The sequence below is a fragment of the Aptenodytes forsteri genome, unplaced genomic scaffold (assembly GCF_000699145.1).
Source record: "Aptenodytes forsteri isolate BGI_AS27 unplaced genomic scaffold, ASM69914v1 Scaffold81, whole genome shotgun sequence".
In the NCBI taxonomy this organism is placed as follows: domain Eukaryota; kingdom Metazoa; phylum Chordata; class Aves; order Sphenisciformes; family Spheniscidae; genus Aptenodytes; species Aptenodytes forsteri.
In genome coordinates, this window is record NW_008795259.1 from 4,052,781 (window position 1) to 4,075,613 (window position 22,833).

The 22,833-nt window shown below is 41.4% G+C and overlaps 1 protein-coding gene across 1 annotated transcript in view; it reads right to left on the reverse strand.

Annotated features, from left to right (window-relative positions):
- GMDS (GDP-mannose 4,6-dehydratase) overlaps positions 1 to 22,833 on the reverse strand; it is a 369,080-nt gene that overhangs the window by 51,531 nt on the left and 294,716 nt on the right. The window lies entirely within an intron of this gene.

A 22,833-nucleotide genomic window follows, 5' to 3' on the forward strand; every position in this document is an offset into this window, starting at 1 on the left:
GAGGGGGAACCTCAGTCTCTTGAAATGGTTTCTTCTCAGCAGCTGGTCACTGTGCTCCCAGTTTCTTTAGATGTTGCCCTGAGCTCAGCCACTAAGTGAAGCATCATTCTACTCAACCAACCATTTCATCCTGGCAACAGTATGTTCACCTCAGTGGATATGTGTTGGCTTAAGCACAGACCAAAGTCTGCTGCTGGGAATGCAGCTAGGAATGAAACCTGTGTTTTCACAGTGATCCTCACCACTCATGAAAATTCCTGATTCCAAAAACTCCTGCCCGTTCATATTTTCAACAGAATTTATGTCTATGAGCTCATTTTCTGTGGGGCTCTGAAATCTAAACCTGGCCTAATGTAGATTACTTTTCTTCACTGAAAGGGTTATCAAGCACTGGAACAGGCTGCTCAGGGAAGCGGTTGAGTCCCCATCCCTGGAGGTATTTAAAAGGCGTGTAGATGTGGTGCTTAGGGACATGGTTTAGTGGTGGACTTAGTAGTGTTAGGTTAATGGTTGGATTTGATGATCTTAAGGGTCCTTCCTTTCCAACCTAAATGATTCTATGATTCTACTTCCTCGGGACATCTGGGGACAGACTTTCTGAGGGTGTAACCTGAGCGGCTCCTTGACTAATATGGCTTTCTGTGATGAGCACCAGCAGGAATGCCTTCCCCACATCCACTGGCTGGATCTGTTTTCTTCCACCTTGTCATATAACAGATTTTCTCCGTTGGTCTGCAAAGGTGAACAACTATGACAAAACTTCACTACTCATAATTTTTCAGTTTGTTCATGTTACCACCTCAAGCCAGCCATGGTGCCGGGAAAAGGGACCCTTTAGCTGTAAGTCCCAGTTCTAATCAACCTTGTCTCTTACAAGCCCTATAGCTCTTCCATCCTTTAGGATGCCCACAACCTACTTTGAGCTCAGCAAGGCTGCTCGTGTAGAGAAGCACTGCCAAGTTAGCCTATGAAGTCATCCTTTACACAGCTTTTCAACAGGGTTTCTTTAAGGTTCTGATTCTTCAAGTGATAAAGTGAAGCTGCCAAGGAGAAGGGCCACATTGTATTGAAAATCTCAGCAAAGATATGGGAAAGATGAATGGCTTACATACATGGAAACTGAATGGCAAGCATGGCACTCAGAAGCAGGTAGATTTGGTTGCACCTTCTGAAGGCTGGAGATGTATTAAACACAGCCAGCCCTCACAGTCTGCCTCAGTCAGATCTGAATTTATCAGCACACCGCAATTCAAGTAAAGGATAGCCTTAACTTTCATTCTTGAGATTCGTGTTGCCCGTTGAACAGCACTTCGCTCCAGGCTGAAAATGTGGATGGATATCCCTCAAACACCATCAATTTACATTGATGACTTAATTTATTTCATTCTGAAAACTGGAAATCTGAGACTATTAGCACATTTAGAGAAATAATTGGATTAAAGCAGCAAGGGCCAGCAGGGATGGAAATTGTCTATCCTTTAAATAAATCTTAGTGACAAAAGCAGAATGTGTGAAAGGCATTTAATGTTGCTCCTTTGGTGCAGCCTAGCCATATGAAAGGCAACTTTCAATTTTACAATGGGCTTTGCGCCACCAGAGATATGATGGAAGGGAGTGGGAGTGAGAAATGAAGCTTAGCTAACTAATGAGTTAGGGCTAGCCGCTGTTTTTGGCTGAAGAGCTGTTGCTTAGTTAAATATAGCAGTTATTCTCCTGGCAGTGCAGAGATGAACACCTCATGAAATGAATTAGTGACATTCCTATGGTTTGATTTCTCATGATCTGTAAAATTTTAAAACTGATCCTAATTCCCAGATCTTAGTTTTTGTGCCAGATTCACCAGACAGGAAAATATTAATCTGCTGGGATTTTTCAAGGAATTTTCTACATCTCGGGATGCTGAGAATATGTTCCTCCAGAATCAAATAATAGCTATACTGCTCTCCTCCTTTCTCTCAAAACCACTTTTAACCTCTGCAAGTCTACAGTGCCTGTACCACTCAGTCTCCAATGGCTTTTGAACGACAGGAGTGGAGGTACAGCTATTCCAGCTCTTTCCGTTAACCCACCCATGCACGAACCCTATTTCTCTCTGCTCTTTCCTCTCTTGAGACAACAACCACCTTCCCTTTTTGCTAGTTCTTCTTGGTGCTCAATCCAGCATCAGAAAAACATTGTCTCCGCAGAATAGGAGCACTGCAACTTCATTGAGACTCCACATGAGTCCTGCTTGGGACTTTGCGTCACTGCTTTGACTGCCACTTCCCTGGGCTCGCCTCGCCCCAGGGAGAAATCAGAACGTGCAGTGGGAGGGTGCAGCTCAGCATGCATCTCTGCAGGCCAGGACTTCAAGACAAGTACTCACAGGACATGAAGGACAAGGTGGATGCGATACAACATACTGAATAACTGAGGGACAGACTGAGCTCCCATTTCTGTGTTCAGAACCCACTTCAGAAAGTGTGAAAAGCAAATGACTAAGTCTCTGTAGCTGTGGCAATCTCTATCATCCCATGGCTACTTTGGATCCCAAATACACTAGTCTGATTCCCTTGCATCATACAAAAAGGGGGAAAAAAATGTAGTAAATACAGAAGAAATTGATGTCTAAATTCTTGCAAGGAGAGAACATCCAATACAACCAAGTGACACTCTAACATTTGTGCAACTGGGAGGAGGCATAAAGTGCTTAACGACAAGATTCACGAAGCTTGCTCAGCCTGTGGATATTTTCCAGGAAGAGAAGCTCTGAATGTGTCAACAAAACTATCCCAAATCCTTATGCCTGCCTTTAAAACTGCGCTGAAAAACAAGTCGAAGAAGGTACAGCAATTAATACCAACTAAAGATCCTCAGATCTCTTCCGAACTTGATTGTACCTTGCTTACTTATACATAAGGTGATACTTAAATGCTGCTGTCCATATAATATTGAGAATTGATGAAGAGCAGTAGTCAGGCTTACTTTTGAGTCAAACATGCCCATCTGAAAATAATACAAAAAACTAGCTAAAGGTTAATCTTGATAACAATATTTTGCCTCCTCAAGGCAGACATGATGTTATAAATGTAAAATTTCCAAGTTTTGAGGGGCGTGGGGGATTCCTTAAAACTGACGCATCTCTTCCCTTGGGCATTGTCAAATCTCAAACTGAACTGGGAAGCCAATACTACTCTTCCTACACTAGACAGACTCAAAAGAGAGAAGATTCTGCTGGAAACATCTATGTTAAGCTCTGCCAAGAAAGTGCATTTTCTCAACAAGAAATGACACTCTCTATTTGCTTTGTCCCAGACAAGCAAATTATTAACTTGATTATTTCACATTTTGGACATGGCACCAATCACAGCTTTGATAATGAAACTCCTTCACACTTTGGAGCTTTTTAGCTTGGGGAGCCCCATGAGATGCATAATAAAATACTTGGGAGCCCATAGAGGGAATTCAGTACAACAAATACCTGGAGCAAAGATTATAATCTATTTCCCTTCCACAGAGTCAACAAGACTAAAGACTGCCCACTTGATTGTGTCCCTTTCCTCAGGACCAGTCAGAGACGCAAGTCAAAGTTTGCTTGACAGAAAACACAGGAAGAAAGCAAAAAAAAGCCTGAATTTGCAGTCTGGATGGGTCACGCCTGGTGGCAGATGTGGTGGGCTGGTGGTGTGTGGCATTTCTTACTGTCTGACTTTGCATGTGTCAAGGCTAAGAGCCCGGGCTGTGGACCTCTTTCTGAGCAAGTCAGATTACACTTAACCACATAGCCACACTGCCCCATCTGTGACCTCTTCTCCTAGATCTGGAAGGACCCACCCTCTCAGTGAAAGACAGTTAATTGCATCTCCATGATAATTTAGCCCGAAGACTGCTAGTAAGTAGAGGATATCAATTGTGTTGAAGTATGACTGCTGCTTTTTGTGTTCCAGATTACTATTCACCAAGGATTTCCTAATGCTGCTGGACTCTAGCCCATATATGCAAAGACAATCTGAAGTGTTAAATGAGATGCTTGAATTAAATTGTAGCTCTTGCTATGGCCAATGCGGATTATTTCCACTGAGGAAACCACCTCCTTTCTTAATTGCAGGGAGGTGTTTTACTTGCTCATTTTACGGCCAATGTTTGCATCGCACACGGAGATAGCTGTGAACTCACAAATGTAAAGTAAGAATTAAAAAGTTTCCAAGGTTGCAAAGAGCCCAGTAACTTAATAAAAACTTGTTTAAGCAGCCAAGCATAATGTATGTTATGTTACACCAATCCTAGATCAAGAGTTTAGGACTGAATACACAGAGAACTTTAAAGTCACAAAAAGCTTCTTAAGTTGAAAATCTTGCTGAAGCAATAATTATTGTTTTGCTTTCCCAAAGAACATTTTTATTTTGGAGAAATATTATCCCTTTCACCTCAAAATGCAAGTAACTTGGACACTGAAAAACCTCAATCAGTTTAACTCTGAAAGTGTACAATGACTCTTCTGCTTGTATGCACAGATGTCACATTTCTCCAGCCCAAGGTCAGAATTGTTACTGAATACATGCATGATTTTGTACTTGTACTATTCCATGTCGCCTAAGTAGAATTTGTTGTTCTCAGCTCTTAGCACCCCCAAATAAAACACCAGCATTTTATCCGAAGAAAACTGGATAAGGCAATCAACAGAAAACACCACTTAGTTGCCCCCTTAGTCACTACTGAAGGCAGTCATGCTTGGGCAAGGCTACTTGCAATAAACATACTGCTTTCCTTTACCACGTCAACAATGCCCGTCAGTCAGTATTAGCTGATTTGGAAAACCAAGGTCACTTCTGACACGCTGATATTATGAACCTTTGAATAGGGTAAGACTGGTGAAATAAAATACTTATTTTCCAAAGGATGAAAATTTACAGCTAAAGTAAGCCTTCACTCAGTGTCTCTGTCTTTCCACTGATCCTGGCTGTGGGGGAGTATCTATACCACAGCCCTGATGAACTGCAGACCTTTTCATAGTGCTCCAGCTTTGCTGGCAAGCATTTCAACCCTAAGGGCCAAGACACCAGCCACCCCTTCCTTCCTCTGTGAGTAACTCTGGAAGGGATGCCTCGCTCACAAATTCCACCCCGAAGCAGGACTCAAGATCCCAGGGATCTGTCTGCAGCTCTGAGGTCCAGTGTCCCTCTAAGTCTGTACTCTAATATTAGGATAATTACTATCAGCTATTAATGTGGGACTGAATTTGGGAGTGAATTAAGCATGGTATCACTCGCGTTTTTGCTTCAAAGCTGACTTTCAATTGGTCACAGCAAGTAAGTGAAAGCATCTGAATGGCAATGGAGCTATAGCACTCTTGCGGTCACACAGAAGGGGAAAGCTTTATAAACTCGTTCTTTAAACCAACGCTTCAGAGCAGCTGTACAGTGATACTCATAAGCCTTCTAATTGCAGCATTTCATCAGAAAAAAGCAGAGGGAAAGAGGCAAAGGTTTACAAACCCACAGGACAGGACAGTGTGTGTGTGTGTGTGAGCAGTTCTTCAAATTACCTTAACAAAAGACGTTGTAACTGCAATTCCCTTTCTTTCTGCCCAGAGGTGGGGTGGGATTCCCATTCCCTCCCCTTGCAGTTACCTCACTGAAAACCCTCACTGAGGGGCATAAAGCATTTTGTTGAGAGCATTCACTCTCCAGGCAGTGGGATCCCTTTTCTGAAAATACACCATGCAAATGAAACCTGGGCTCCACTGAAGGCTGTGGCCAGGATTTCAGCCTCCACCTGACTGTAATCGTTTCCATACTTTACCTCTTTGGCCTCTGTACACTGCAAGGTGGTCTATGACAGGTGCCAGCACTATAGTACATTAAAATCAATTTCACCTCAAGAACCGATGGCTCCATTTGTAGCGTATGTCAAGTGTTAAGAGATCTGTTTCACAGCCCACAACTTACAACCATGTCAATTCAACATGTTTTCCTAGGAGGACGTACACCATTTGTAAGGCTACCTTCTCATTCTCCGCTAACAATAGTTCCCAAGGTTCTCATTTCACTAACCTTTTAGCAAGCTGCCTTGGCAAAAGATTACAAGCAGGAAGGGTAAATAATGGGATGTACTTAATTCGAAGATGCCGAAGTCCAAATATCCTTGCAGCCAGGTTATAACTCATACCATCATCAAACATTCCCTAGATCTGCTCTGCTACAACACCAAGTACTTTGTTATTTTTGAGCATAACACCAAGGAAACCAGGCAGGAAAAATCAGTAATAACAACTATGATATATTCACCACTCACAATTATCTGTTCTTGTTTATCTTTTCTATTGCTGAAGCTGTCGCTGTTTAGCATCTTTTTTAGCGTTCTACTCATTAGCCAATACCCATAAACAGAGGTATTTATTTTTAATAGTGCTCCCTATTAAAATTCCCTTATAAAATTCTACAGTTTTCTGCACTAACAGTCCCTAGCGCTTTGTTTTACAGAAGTGTTAGGATAGTGTTCTGGGCAATTACTCAATAGTATTGGAGTACAGGAGCTGTTAACCTATGGCTCTGAATCAGCAAAGCTATAAATATACCCTAACACGTTATTTAATTAAAAGAATGGTAAACTTCCAAACATCTGTGCTTCTTCAGATAACCTTCTGCAAATACACCCAGACAGGGACTTTAGAGATGGGTAATGGAAACACGTATCAGAAGTGGAGAACCAAGTAGAAATACTCACATTGTTGGTGATTCTGGCAGGGGAAAAGAAGTTTCCTTCAATAAAAGCAAAAGATTTTGTTTTTCTTTCTATGTAGTAAACAGCAGATTTTTATAGGTGCTTTCAGTCTACTCTGAAGCTGTGTGAAATACCTTGTCAAACAAATCTGAGAAAGTACCAATTTGGCTGTGAAGTTCTGCCATTTTCTGTTTTGTAATCTTGTCCCTGGCTAAGCATAAGAAACTATACAAGATACAGACTTTGTAGCTCTTAAGAGAGTGTAAGAAACACTTTCCAAAAGGCACTGGCTGAGTTCTCGTGAACCCCTTTTTACCTCTTTTATGACTCCTCAGCAACTCAACTGGCTGCAGACCGCTCTGTAGAGCCATCCCTCCAGCTGGTGTTTGCCTCATGACAGAGTTGCACATGGATTACAACTCCCAGCAGTCACCAAGCACTGTTTAAATGGGATTTAAACAGAGAAGAAAGAGAAAGAAAGCACATGTATGTGCACGGCACATGCATCTCATCAAGAATGAACATCAAATCAAGTTCTGTTTCACTTACCAATATCTGGGAAAAAAAAGATCAAAAAGTTGGAGACTCTCACCTTTTTTTGCCTGTAGAGTACTTCTAGGCACGTGCTTTTATGCTTTTGTTCTGGGTAAGCACAACTTGGGATTCTTGGGGATCTTTTTAAAAGGCATCTCCTAGAATAAAACCTAAAGTTCTGTTTCTGCAGAAAGATCAAGAAGACACTTGCATGTTCAGCTAGCTGGGCAGCAAAAGCAGAGAGCAGCAGTAGGCGCTGGGGAGTAATGGGAGTGGGGAATTTGTGTTCTGGGGCAAGAGTCTCATATTTCTTTTGGAAAAAAAAAAGCATTAAGTAACACAGAAGTATTTTAGCTTTGAAGAGATGTAACTGAGTAAAAATGCAATGTCTAAATACATTTGAAAAGGCAGAACTGAGTGGTAACAGACAATTGTGGGGAAAGAGGAAGGAAAATACTGGAATGACTAATGATGATATAGGAAGATGGGTGATTAGATGATCGCAGTACAGAGATTTAAGTGGAAGGCTAGGGAGAATAATAAAGTATGAAGACAACGTATCTCAATAGAGAGGTATAGTCACCCTGTGCACAAGCACATGATGAGAAGAAACAGGACCGGAGACAAGCCTCAGCCCTGCAAAAATACTGTACACTCTCCACATAACATATGCCAGCAGCAGAATTAAGCTGATACCTAAGCCTTCACTCAAGTAGTTTAATAATAGTAAAATTCCCCTGTAAAGCCCATTTTAATGTAGAAGAAGTATAAGAAGGTAATAGTGTAAATGAAAATGAGTTCCCAAACTCTCTACACAAAACTTGCTGAGCCTTTAGCATCAGAAAGTATATATAACTCACGCAAGGGGACACAGCAAATCAGTGACATTAAACCATCTGATCCCTACCCCTGCATTTTCTATTTTTAGTAGAAAAACTACAGGATAGGTCTACTTGGATCTATTAGATACTAACTGCATCTTTTTGAAAGAAGAAAAAGACAGGTGCCATACAATCCATACAAGGACTAGATGAAACCACATTTACCTCCAACAATGTTTTAGTCATTTTGAATATAAAATACATATTTTTAAAGTATGCCACCAGGAATGTTTGTGAAGATACCTTGCAACTGCTGAAAATGTGCACTGGTTTGAAATTTATAGTAACAGTTACCAGTATAACATTTGTATGATATATCCAACAAGCCACTATGTCATAACATTTTTTCTGCATGAAGATTAAATTTGTAAAATTGGCTAATGACCTGATAGTGGAGACCACGGCTATATGCCAGATATTCTCATTTTCTTTGGATCTTTCGTTAACTGTAGGCACACGAGAGCTTTATATTTAAAAAATGTGTCAGTACAAATACGTGAGTTTACAGTTGCAGACCATTAATTTGAAACTCCAATGCAAAGAAAGAAGGGCCTAAAATTTCAGAACAGGCTTCCATTGATCCACCAAAGAGTGGAAAGTACTAATAAAAATACTGTAAAACATTTAAAGATGGTATCCAAGGAATTTCCAGTAAAAGGATGAGCTCCTTGGGTCTCAGGGCACTGAAAAGCTGTTTTGTTACCCAGCCAGTGAACTAGGTTTGGTATGCTTGCTTCAGCTTTTTCATGCAGGTGAAAGTCTGCATTTATGGGTCACAATCTTAACAGATGTAATAAATAGGTTCCCACATATGTTTCTCTAAAATCTTAGCAAAGATTTAATAGTGATGATTACAGTTTGTGTCTAAAATCCTCTGCCATCATCAAGGATCTTCCGGCTCTAGCTGTGCTGCAAACCAGGACCAAAAGAAATTTTCCTGCACAAAATGTTCATAATCTGAGGCCATGCTGCACATTACTGAACTAGCTAACAACATGAAGCCATACTGCTACCGTGACAAACACAGGGTTTTATGTGAGCTAATTTACCCTGCTCCTGCTGCACTGAAGCATTTCACACTCTTGTGACTAGATTGTTTCCTTTACTCAACCTAACTCATTAGGTCAAGTTGCATGCGTATGCCCTCAGTACGTGAAATGGAGCACAAACAGATAGATACAGGGCAGCGCGAGGAGACAACAACAAACAACAACAGGGGTCATCAGGATGCACAAGAAGTCATAGCACATCGTTAGTATAGTGATTTTTGAGGGTGACAAAAGAGTTTTCAGGAGGGATCTGAGGGTACAAAAAGAGGAATCTGTTTGCTTTCTTTGCAGCAGCAACCAATGGGATGCTTTGTAGAGGGGGCAAAAAAGAAGCAACAAAACAGACGCTTGTAAGCTCCCCTTCCCCAAAGCATCACCTTATTAGGCAAAATAAAAATTAATTTGGGGGATGAGAACAAACCAAAGCAAAACAATATCTGGGACATGAGCAAATGATTTTGTCAGCATGCCTGGAACTCAGTTTTGGAGGGAGCCATCTCTATATCTATGCCTAAGGCCATGTGAGTATGCAAGGCCACTTACCAACATGATATTCGATGCGATCATTTTAGTTTAGGTCCACATGAGGTCTATCAGGCTCAAGGCCCTATGTATTCTTTTTTTTTGAAGAAGCTTAAACTTGCAGCTGAAACGTACTCAATTTGACACAAAAGTAACACAGGAAGAGTCTATCAAAAAAGGCTATTAGTCCTTTTCACAGTGCTAGGCTTAACTGTACAAGTGTTTCTGGAAATGTTTAATAGAACAAAAGTACGTGAAAAAAGAAAAAAAGAAAAAACTGCCAGCACAGCTGATGTAAATGTTGTTTTTTTTTTTTTTTAAAAAATCATTTTAGTTTAGGTCCACATGAGGTCTATCAGGCTCAAGGCCCTATGTATTCTTTTTTTTTGAAGAAGCTTAAACTTGCAGCTGAAACGTACTCAATTTGACACAAAAGTAACACAGGAAGAGTCTATCAAAAAAGGCTATTAGTCCTTTTCACAGTGCTAGGCTTAACTGTACAAGTGTTTCTGGAAATGTTTAATAGAACAAAAGTACGTGAAAAAAGAAAAAAAGAAAAAACTGCCAGCACAGCTGATGTAAATGTTGTTTTTTTTTTTTTTTTAAAATAATAATTTATATTACCTAAATCCCTAAAGTCAACGTCTGGACTCTGTCTGGAGGCTTCCCAAAAATCACTGCTTGTCAACACCCTTTCCACAGAAATGAGTCTGTTTACCTCCACCAGTGCATTGTCAAGTCATCTCTTCCCATTTGCATTACAGTTTAAATCGGTATCCTTACAGAAAAGTCTAACCCTCCTTTTCCTTATCCAGGAATCCCTCTAACATCTAAAGCCCGTGTTAAAATAATTTGTATGAACAGAATGCCTTTCTTCAAAGTGCATCTCTACAGAGATCACTGTAAATGTTTAGACGGTACTTATCATGAGAAGGTCAAAATTTGGCCAGTTGATAGCAATGAATGAAAGGGAAACTCAAAAAAGTCTAACTGGGTATTCATTCACTTTGAATCCTGATCCAAAATGAACATTTTCCTGTAGAGGAACTTGATAAAAAGTTCCTTCCTCTGCCTCAACAATCTATTAACGGCTTTTGGAAGAGAGACACAGGTGTGATACATCTGCTGGAGTGTGCCAATCTCCTGAACTGTCTTTGACAGGTTACACAGGATCCCTGAGAAAGCCTTCACACCCAGTGTTTGAGGGCATTCTCGATATACTATGTCTTGTGAAGTTTTGCTCATTGACAACTGCAAACAGTGTCAAGCTGAGTTCTCAGTAGTTAAAAAAGACACTGGAAGACCTGAGGGACAACCCAACTTCTTCAGGCTTTACAGAAAAAAAAGTAGTCTGTAACAAGGGGAAAGTTGATATACAAACCAAGGATGCATTCACATCTAATGCATTTAGCTCTTTCTGTCTCTAGCAATCACTGGCATTCACTGGTGTGTGGAAAATGAGTTACTGATTACATTCCTCTGACCACTGTACATATCCCTTTAGCAGACCCTTTCCTCTTACCACCATAAATGGGACAATCCTTGGCAGTCCCAGCCAAAAGCAACAGTGACTCCAACTGCTAGTGACTCCAGTCACTAGCTGAAGTAGCTGCTGGATGCAGATGTTTGCATCCGGGGTATTCTCAGTCATAGCAAGCTATGCTATCAAGGGTATCAAAGATAATTGTTCCAGGCATTAGTCTGGAGTAGGAAATCCTTCACAAAGCCATATTTAAGAACTTAATTAAGTCAATAATGTCTTTTTTTTTTAAACTCCATCCAGCAGTTAAGCCAAAGTAGAACTAATTGTGGTTGCTAATACTAGAAGGCAAAAATAAGAATACTTCTTGTGAGCTTTCCAGCATACAAACTGCCTGCTATCCATCATGAACTCCCTTTGGCTGTTCTTCAAGCGCACATAAGTCTTCACTGTTGTGACTCTCTACTGTTGTGAATAAAGCGCCTTCCTGCGTTTCTGTTTTTACTCCCTTGTCCACCTTCCCCTTGCATTCATTATGCCACACAGCTATTGAATTATTATAGAGGTGGGTGGCTTACCTTTAGGGCTAGTCAGATTCTGATCATGCCAACTTTTTGTTTACAGTGCCTGAGCTGTCTGACTCTTTTGGGATTCACTTCATCAGTCAAGATTAATTTTGGTCTTTATTTTAAGCCTAGAAGCCATCCAGAAGGCATCTAACAAATATGTGAAATACAGAGATAATACCAATAAGCACCTTGGGGAGGAGACAGAGAAAGAAAGGTCAGGAAAAACACCTAAATACTACCTTGGATACTCATCTGCAAGCCCTTTCAGGCAACTATGTGCAGGATAAAAGACTGGTAACCTTATAGGATTAGCACTACAGAAGAATTGTTTAGAGTGAGGAGCGAATGTCACAACATGTGATCAGTGGTGACACTGCAGTTTAAGAAGAGGCCCCAGTAGGCTTTGTTTCATAGCTATGAAAACAGTGCACAGAGCAAACTTGGCCCTATCACTCACCTGAGCTCTTCCTAAACCCTCACATTTCCTCTGTTTCCAATTTCACCTTCATAACCCACTTTTTAATCTCCCCCAACACATGGAAACAGAAACTAGGATCAAGAGGGAAATGCTGCCAAAGATTAGAGGTTTGGAAATATACAACTGTTATCTAAGGGAAAACTATAGTGGGAGCCAACTGCCTTAGTCAGAAGTCTTTGTTATTGTAAAGAAGCTTTAATATATGTTTTTGCTTTCTAAATCAGAAGGTGGAAGCATAGTATTTTATGGGTCAAACAGAAGAAAAAATAAAAACAAAAGCAATTCAACCCCTAGTCACCCAATCTGGAAATTTGTAAAACTAAGGTCTGCAAAGCACTAACTCGGTAACAGATGTAGTGAATTATAAACATGAACTTGTCACAGATTACTGTAAAAAAACAGGCAGGCGTCCTATTTTAAAACACATTTTTTTGTTTTCTTTATTATTAATCCACCTTTCCCCTCACAGCTATTCAATACAAAGCACGACTGCAAAGTAGTACCAGTTCTGCAATCTGGAGGAAGGGAAAAAAAAAAAAAAAGAGTGTTTTCAAAAATTACAGAACAGTGTTCCAAAAAGAAAATCTGATTTAAAAACTCATTTCTGTTCAGCAGTCAAGTGGTCTGTTTTGAATTTCAATGGCTATCTAGCACTGAGGTTTCTGTGTCATTGCATACAGAAAAAGCTGATGAGGAATGGTGCTGTCATACTCCATTCCTAACCACAACCCGGTAGATAAAGTCTGAAGTCACAAGTCAGCTGAGAGCTCTACCAAGACTATTAAAATGTACTGGCAAAGCTGGAAGGAAGAAATTTAAATGAGGTCAGGTTAGACGTTTCAAAGGGATGAGTGACTGATCCTGTTTTATGCTATGCCAGACAATGCTAATAGTTTAAACACTAGCTCTGTCAAGTGAGAAATAGATGTATTATTGTCTGTGAATTATTAAAATTGACTTCACCTACTCACCTTTAGACTTTTCTGGCTGAAAGAAAAAAAAAATCAAGAAAAAAAAGCCTTGCAAGGGAGGCATGCACTCTTAATCTATTACTAATGTCTTCTTGAATCCTGTTAATATTTTTCATATTGTCTGCTTTGGTGAGCTCAGACACTATGTGTGAGGAATGAGCAAAAATTCCAGCTGATCCTAGGCATAAAGCTCTTTAATGTTTAAGTCTCCCCTGCCCTGCAGATAATTAGTCTCCTCTTTCACCCATCCAGCTGGGACATCAGACAATTTGGGGAGCATCCAAGATGGGCATGAAGATCCATTTCCTGGTTCATGACAAGTACTGTAGATGTTTATGCTACAGAAATAATTTTCTAGGGTTTTATTCAGCAACAAAAAAAACTTTTAAAAGTTGTTTAGATCTACAAGGCTCAATTTCCCCTGCAACTCAACCATACAAGCTCTCCTTGAACACTAGGGAAGTATTAAGGATACTAAAACATAATTAACAATGTAAGATGTTTTTAAGTTCTCATAAGGTCAGAATCATTGCTACAGGTTTTTAGTGGAATACAAAGATGAGACATGAAGATATGGAAGGTGGTTAAGCACTCATCAACATCATCATCACAGGGTAGCAACAATAACAAAGGTCCCACCTCTTCATGCCTCCATCATGAAGTTGTTAATTTACAAATGATGACTCTAAAGGTGATAAAGGGGAAAGGTGAAGGTTTATTTATTTTTTAAACAACCACTTCCAAACCTCCACTTCCCTTCAACCATTTGCCCCTTTGAAAGAAATTGTAAATGGTGAAGGACAGAGATACCAGTCTGAACAAAATCTTCTTGTGGATTTTTTGGGGGAGGCAGAAGACCTCTAGGATCAATCTAAAAGAAAGCCTGACTACCCCAGAAAAGTACCCTCCCACCCCCAAAATTAGGCTTTCCTTAGAAAAACTAAAAGCCAATTTTGTAGTCTTTTTTTTTTTTTTTAGCAAAATACTTTTTGACTTTTTTTTCCATAGGTAAAGTTAAAACATTTCACATTTTCTAGGTGAATAAACTTCAAATAACTAAAGAAATAAAAGAAGAAAGTGAAAGAAACCTACTGTCATTTTTGGACTGTGAAACACTTGAAAAACATGAAATGGAAGCTTTTGGAGACAAACCCCCAAACCCTCCTGCTTCCTCAGAACCGGCTACCTCTTTACACATTTCTCCTAACCTGGTCCATATGGCCCTTTCACACTGCCCTGGGGTGTCCCTCAGAGGGACAACTGCACTCACTCTGATAACGTCTGCAGCAGCACCGAAGTAACACTGATAGATATTTTGCAGGAGGTGGCATAGGATTTTGAGAATCAGTGGCTTGAAGTACCATTTTTCAAGCAGGAAAAATATTAGGTGCCATGGCATACCCAGGCTCGAGACAGCTATGCCCCCAGCAAACCGCTGACTGGAAGACTTCATGCTGGAAAGGCTGATGTCAAGGCATCTGCTGACCCAAACTCAGCAGAAGCTGCTTTTAACAACACTAAAACCATCTCATGGCTTCTCAGATGAAACACACGAATACTCTGTGGCTGTCATCTTCCTTTGTGCGCCCACTCACCCATAAAATAAAATACAAACAGCTGAAGGCAGGCAAGCTCTTGCGAAGGCTGGAGAAATTAGACAGGAGTCTAGCCCTTAATTCCAGATTTGCTGAAGGAAACCTCACCTCTGTCTCATATCCTCTGTATTCAAAAGCCATTTTTATTTTCAGATAAATCATGTCATTTACGTTTCTGTGCTGCCATTCTAAAACCATTGCAAGAGTTGAGTTGGCACAGCACACTTAAAAGAAAAGGTTACAACGCGGTGGGAAACAGTCAAAATGTGAACAGCATTGTTAACGTATTGCTTGACTTTTAAAATCCCATTGTAAAATAAAATAAACAGCTTCTGAAAGGGAGACAGATCTTCAGACATGCTCCCACTTTTGAATGCGAACCAGCAATCAGGTCTGTAAGTGACCTCAACCACCTCTGACACCATGGTCTTTAGAAAGCCCTGATGGGAGCAGTTTTGTGCTGAGCCACTCTGCCAGTACTCCAGTCTCGCTGGGCACTCCAAAATGTGGTCTGAACCACAGTTCAGCTCTTTTGAATGTCTGATCTCGTGTAGGAAATGGGGAATAGGCTGTAGGTGGTGGAGACCGCTGGCAGGAGGGAATACTTGGCAGTTGTGACAAATGTGTCTTTGGTGCTGCCTGAGCCTGGACTTCTGTCATGGCTTTTGCCTGCTCCAGGCTTTCTCCCACCCCCGTGACTTCCCTTCAGAGGCTTTGCATTTCCCACCACATCTGCTGGAGCACAGGGAGTGTTTGTATGGGACAGGCATAGGACAGGCAGTGATAAGAAAACAAGGGATGGTCCAAATGAGGATGAGACAACAGACAGAGATAACAAGAGGGAGGAGGAGGCCAAATGGCAGGCCAAGAGAAGGGGGAGGCAAGGGGATAAGAGGTAAGATAAAGAGAGACTTTCTGTGCATGAATAAACATGAATAAGTGAAGAGGTGGCGGTAAGACCCCCCACTGCCAGGAAGGCAGAGAAGAATTACGGGCAGGAAACGTCACTGCAGGAGCAGTTGATTAAAACTACAAACTGCATGAACTTGGTCTAATCCCTTCTGGCCTGTAAAGCCACCCTAAGAGAACCTGGCTAAAGAAACTGTCTTGAGCTATTTCAGCATCTCCGCTCCCGAGTACTGTGCTCAAGAATAATCAGCTGGCACCTCCTGAGTTCCCACAAACGTTTGGGCTCGCCACCTCAGTTCCCATCACAGATGAATTGCTTTGCTTCGTATTAAGATGCAGCAGTGCACGTAAGCACACTCTTAGCTCCGAGTATGGAAACTGTCCCTATTAACTATTCATGCCCTTGAAGTGAAGCACTTGCTTGGATGCTTGGCTGAATCAGGGCCTAATTAAGGAGGTAAACAGCCTTCTATTCTCATTCACCTCTCCCTCAGCCCTAATCCTCCAGTCACCTAAGTTTAATTTAAAAATCTGTTTTCAGGAGTTGAGCCTGGATCTGTCACATCCAAGATTGCCACTAATTGCTATGTGTCAACAGCATTTAGAAAAATGAGCAATGAATTAAAACCACCAACCCTTCTGCTTGGATGACAGCTTTATCTTTACACACTAGCTTTCCAATGGGGTTGCAATCTCTTTACCCACCCAGAGTGGAAAATTGCGTTGCCCAAAGTCAGTCAGAGATTTCTTCAGCTAGTCTGAACATTTCTGAATAAAAACTACTGATCTTGTAAATGAACATATGGTGCAACACCCAAGGTGCAAAAGCACTACAGCTTAGACCCCAGGAGGTAAGGACTCCCTCTTCCTCTGGCTAGTCTTGTCAGATAGTTGTGGTATTAGGGGATCGGAAAGCAGACTCGGAGAGACAGGCTGATGTTCTCAGGAAGATCAGTGAAGATGTGAAGGTCACAGATGACACATGGCTGGTTTCAAAACCTCAGGAATGACAGCAGGGAAAGGGGTGGTGAAGAAGGGGAACAGAGCCAGCTGTAGAAGTCGCCAGAGAAATATTTTGTTGGAGGCACAGCAGAGGAGGAGCGGGATGATGCAAAGTGAAGCAACCGAGTAAAGCACAGCATATGAGGACTGCAAACAGTGGTGTCCAGAGGGATTCCTTTACTGGATGCGCCTGTCTAATACTGATGTAATGAGCTAGTTATGAAGCAAAAAGTCAGAAATGTGTGTGGGAGTGTTGGAGGAGCACATATTAGGTATCTGCTCCCACAAGAAAGGAGGTAAGCTAGGGCTCCTGCTAAGAGTCTGTTAAGAGGATTAAACAAGACAGTGAGCAAGACTGGGCACGAGCCTGCTGAAGCTTCTCGGGTTTGGTGACATATTGAGAGGAAAACCTGATAGCAAAAATGATCTTCCTTATCTTGTTCCTAAGGAACAACTAAGATGAACAAAATCAGGGTGAGATAAAAAAGTAGAAAGCTGCCTGTGGAGGGACGGTTGTGTCCACTAGGAATGGCAGCAGAGCACAACGCCATCAGGCTCTCCTCCTAACTTTGCCACCGCCTCATGATCTCACTCAAGTAGCGTAGCCTGTCTGCTCTGCCATACATGTGTTTCAGAAGCAGAAACACAGTGATACTATTTTTTTAAAAACCTTTTTCACATGCTTGTTGAGAAACATTTAAAATATGTTAAGTGCTTAGTGTCTTGTAGATGCTATACAGAGGCAAGTTACTACTAATCCTTATTTTACTTGGCTGAATTTGACATGTATGTTTTTAGAGATACCTCTGAAATGCCTGATACGTAAGGCCTTAACTAAAAGAAACAAACAAACAAAAATCTACCTCAGGTTTTATTAGCAGGAGGGACAAATAAAAGGAAGAGGGTGGCAAAGCAATGCCAAGATAATGTTGAGTTTGAAGTAAGGAAACATATAAACGTTATGGCTGACACAGCAGCAAAGTCAGCTTGGAGGAGAATTAAGGGCAACAGAGGTAATAATTTACCAAGGCAGTAGTTTTCAGATGTTGACATACATTTTCAGAACAAGGAGGGGAAAAAAAACCAGATAAGAGAAGACTGTCAGAATTATGACAACTTGCAACTTCTTTACCTGGCTGCTAGTGAGGAAAATAGACAGGAAAATCATCTGAAGATTGTTCTTCCTTGAATGCTCCCATTTCATTTTCGTGAGTATTAATACCGGCCACATATTGACATTGATGAGCAAAAAGATCCTTGAGGAAGGGAAGCACGTGTTTCCTTGTGCAGACAACTGAACAGTTTACAGTCACAGGTGGCTCTGAACTTAAGAGTAGGAAATGAAGCTTGTATGAAAACTAAAGTGGAAGTGCGGGGCATTTAGGGGTTTGTGATCATGGTTTCATTAGACTCCAAATGCTCTTTTGGGCAGGAACACTTAGAGGACTTCAGAAATGTTTTTGACTTTAAGAAAGCTGACTTTGGGAGAATGTGATATGCCCCAAGGAATTTTTACTGGAATCCTATGAAACATGGGAAACATAGAGCTGAATTTTTAAAAAACATCTGAAAAGACTGAAATTTAAAGCCGTCCTGCTTAATTCCAAGGAGGAAAAAGGGCAACTGAGGCCAAATGCAGTTAAATAAAGATGTAAAGTTTAGTGTAAGCAACACATAGAAGACTTGGGAAATTTCTTTTTATATATATACCTGTAGATATTTAGATACAATAAACAATCCTTTGAAAAGTAAGCAACCTGGTAAGGAGGGATACAGAACTTCTTAGGAGTTAGAAAGAGCAGTTTTAAAGAAATAATTCCGGGAGGATGAAGTATCTTTCGACACTGCCATGAACTTTTTCTCCTTAACCATTACATGGAGTTTTGTTTATATCAGTGCTACAAAGGACTGGGAGAAAAATGCTTAATTGCTTAAGGCATATAACAAAAGGAAGAAGTTAGCAAGTTAGCATGCCCTTTTTTCTTTGAAGAAGAATAATAAGAGGCCAGATGACTACTTAAATATTAGCATCACATTGTGACAGAGTTTCCAGGGCTTGCTTGAAGGAAGGAAATTTGCATTGATGTATGTACATCCTCAGAGTTACAGCCATGCCAGCCCATAACAAATGTGATGCATGAATACAACCTGCAGTTCCTATCCCAGGCAAGCTGTAGGACAACTGCAGAAACGGGTGGGAGGGAAGGGGAAGAATTCCCTGTAACACATGCAGAGCATTAGATTCAGAGAAAAAACAAGATTTACCTGTGGTTGAAGGGTTTCTTTTCTTTCCCTTTTAAAAAGTAACATAAACTCCTAGCTGAGAGATATATCCATCTTAAGTTCTGTGATGACAGGCCAGGCCAGTGAGACCTGGAGTTAGTCTTCATTGTTGCAGGAAAGGGCAATGAAATGAAGCAAGCTCCTACAGAACTGTTAGCTTAATATCTGCCATGCAAAAAGAATAGAGGCGATTTTACTCAAACACCTTAACGGGCATAATTTGATTAGAAGCAATTGTGCAATTCTTGGAGGGAAATTTCTGCATACAAATTAATAGTAATTATCTTGCTGAAAGATAAGAAAATTAAAGACAGGCCCTAGTTCTCTAAAAATTACCCAACTTCAGAGGCTGAGAGACCTGATGCTTCCGACATCCTGTGCTGCAGAGCTGCTTGTTTCCAGCTGACTGAGGTGGCTCATTGATTTTCAGTTTTAACTTTTAAAAGAAATATAATTTTAATATTATTTTTGTGAATACCAAACAGATTATTTAAATCCAAGTATAGACTAAGTTGCCTACCTACAATATGAACATTCTGATTGTAACAAAAGTAGAAAAGACTAGTGAGATAATTTCTGAAGTATCTACATTTTACAGGTGAGTAAACTGTAGTGGAAACTTATCTTTACATGCCTAGGGCAGCAAATGAGTATAAAGTATGACCTTACTAGCCATGTGCTAAAAGTCTGCAAAATGCGTGAAAGCATCTTTCAGTGTATCGAGTACAGTATAAAAAGCACACTTGTCATGAAGCTCCTGTGAAAACTGCTGATTTTAAGAAAGGCAGAAGTAATCATTTTTCCCCAATCCTTGCAGCAAGTTAGAGTCTCCAAATACAATTAAAAAAGGGTCAGAAAAGATACTGATAGGAATTTGATACAAGCCAAAAGAAATGATACCGACAGGTTTGTAGTTGGCAAGATGCAAGGAGGGAAGGAGAGAGACAGGCATTAGAAGCATTAGCAGGAACAATTCCCAAGGCCAGTAAATATCAGGGGGCCCCAAAGCAGTCAAAAGCAGAGTGAAGAGATTTAGAGTCAAGGCATTCAAAGGATCTACTTAGTTTGACCAGAAGACAGTCTCACATTTCAAGGTTTCTTCTTCAGTACAGCTAATCTTTTCAATGGGAGGCCTTGACCCCAGGGATCACTAACTGAAGAAAACAAATGTGTTTTCAAATGAATGTATTGGCACTGTCAGAACTGACTGTACACAAGATTAAATGATATTTATTTTCACTTTCCAGAATACCATGTTAAATTTTAGAGAGACAGACAGACAGAAATGTTTCCAAATAAGACATGAGAATCTGAGCATCAGATTTTCTGTGTCAGCCGGGATTCAACAGCAGAATTCCTGTTAACTGATCTGGCTAAGCCTCCTTCCAAAATGTCAGCCCGAGCCTTTCTTGCCTTCAGCAGTCTTGGTGAGGGTGGCAGGAGGGGACAAGTGCCATCAGTCCGTTTCAGTTCTCTCATTGCTTTTCCTGGCTTTCTCGCGATGGACTGGATTTTGGTCTGGCATTTTGGAATTGCACAGATGTGATTCCCTGACTGAAACACACAGAAGTTTGCCTGCCTTTGATAAGGAACGGAAATAAAATCAGAATTAAAAAAAATGAAAGTGATTCTGGGTACCCATCCTGAGATGCTCTAAAAAGGAAACTTTGATTGCAGGAAGTGGATGTCACATCTCTTCATAGAGAAGTTTGCTCACAGTTCATCTGCATATTCCTTAAGACAAAGGTACTTGAAAACCTGTTTTGTGCTTCTACCTTGATGATGCTTGAGCAGCTTCACAGCCTTCTTGGGTTCCACAGGAACCAAGTAGGGACTGTGTTAAACGCAAGGCAAGATGAGGGCAGTGGAAGAGAGAGATGGAGCCCAAGGGAAGGTGGCCTACGACAGACCAGATAAGTTAGATAAACATCAGATGTCTACTGATTTTATACGCAGTGCTATTTAAAGGCCGCATTCCACTCTGCATTTGAATACATCCCTATACTCATGTATGGACTAGGAATTGCATGAGCATTCCTGAGGGACCTGTGCTTATGCACTGTCCCAAAATGGACAAGTGTATAGTGAGCTGAATTTAAAATCCAGAAATTGTGTTCCCAAAAGGAGACCAATAAGGACAGAGAGGAGACCATGGGCACCTCTATTTCAGCAGAAAATGTCCGAGCACATGAATAAGGTGGAACTACAGTGAGGGCTTCAGAATAGCTACATACTACCTGTGAATTTTGAGGAGTGAATATATACTTGTCAGTAAGAGGTATGACAAAGCAAGAAAGTGGGTCTCACAAAGCGCAGACTTGTTGGGTCAAGTGTCCTTTTCCTGTTTGGCAAGTTCTTTTGTCTCTGTGTCCTCCTTATCATCCTGACACCTTACCAAAGCACAGAATGATGGACAGCTCTTAATGCCTTCCTAGCGTTTGATTCTGATACACGGGCCCAGCCCTTTTTTGCATAACATGAAAGTCTCTATTCCCCTCTGAATTTCCACTTTAGAACCCATGTCCACTTCCACACATGCAGCTCCCCACTCCCACCCTGCAATCCGTGTCAAGACAAACGTGCTCTCGTCACACCTTGCTTGAATCAGGCAGCTGAAGCCAGTACTTCTGAACAGACGGACTGACAGCCGATGCTGTGTCAGCAGCCGGCAGGGCTGGTATCACCCTCCCCAGGAGACGAGAACGTCCTCTCCTGGGCACACCCACTCCCACATCGCACAACTGGGGCTACTGTTCCCTGTGTCTAGAGACCAAAACTGGAACTGCAGTTTGGTCTCCTTGTTAATTCCTCCTTCTTGCTTCACTGTCCATACCATTTCTGCTCCTTCATTTCCTCTCCACCTACTACTCTGCAGGAGCAGCTGTCTCTCATCTTTTACCCCTTCAATTCCCTGCCTCTATGAAGCAGGGCTGTCATTAGATGCAGGCAGGTAACAGTGGCCATGCTGTCCTGAGGAATAAATGAAAGTCACCAATTACAGCTGAATTGGTTGCTCGCTCTGCTCACCTTTGTTCCAGAGTTGGAAGAGGAGCTGTAAGGCAGCATGTCCCCAAACGTGGGGCACGCCCACTTTGAAAATGCTGCAGACATCTAGCCAGAAGGCACAAGAGATGTGTATATTGAATATTGGATTTCATTTCCTATGTGAGTTTCCCTTCCCAAACCATGGAAGTGTAGTATGAAGTTCTGCATGTGCTGCTTGGCCTCAGTTTATCAGATGGTCTTGGTACCACATCACTTGTCTGACCTGTACCATCTCTATGCATTGCCACCGTCCTGCCTGACTTGGAAATATTGTTGGTTTTTTTTCCTCTCCCAGCATGCTTATTACGCGATTTGAGCACAGGGGTTAGTGGCTCGGTCCTGCCGGCAGCGTGTGCTGGTTCAGCACTCCTGGCAGACTTCACTGAGGCATTCCTGGGAGTAAAGACGTGTTCTGCAAATGAGCGTTTACTGAGCGGGACCCTGCAAAGCACCCAAGAAAACAAAGCACACATGCACTTCTAAAATGGGCATTTTGTGGTACCCACAGTTACAAAGATTAAGCTGAACAGGGAATACTCACTGAATGGAGTTGAAACCTGTCATGAGGACACAGAAGGAGGTACTTTAAAAATCAAGCCTATTATTGCCCACCTTCCTCTGCTTTCCCTTCTTGCAGCTGGAGGAGAGATGACCACATACCCATTCGAGACCAGAAGGAACAAGTTGTTTTACACTTTGTTTTGTCTCCCCTAAGGCAATGTTTCACCCCCCCCAAGCATCCCCTCTCCCATTCAGAGAGGGTGACCAAAGCAGAGTAGCGTCTCTGTGACAGGGCAAACCCGCTCCTCCTGG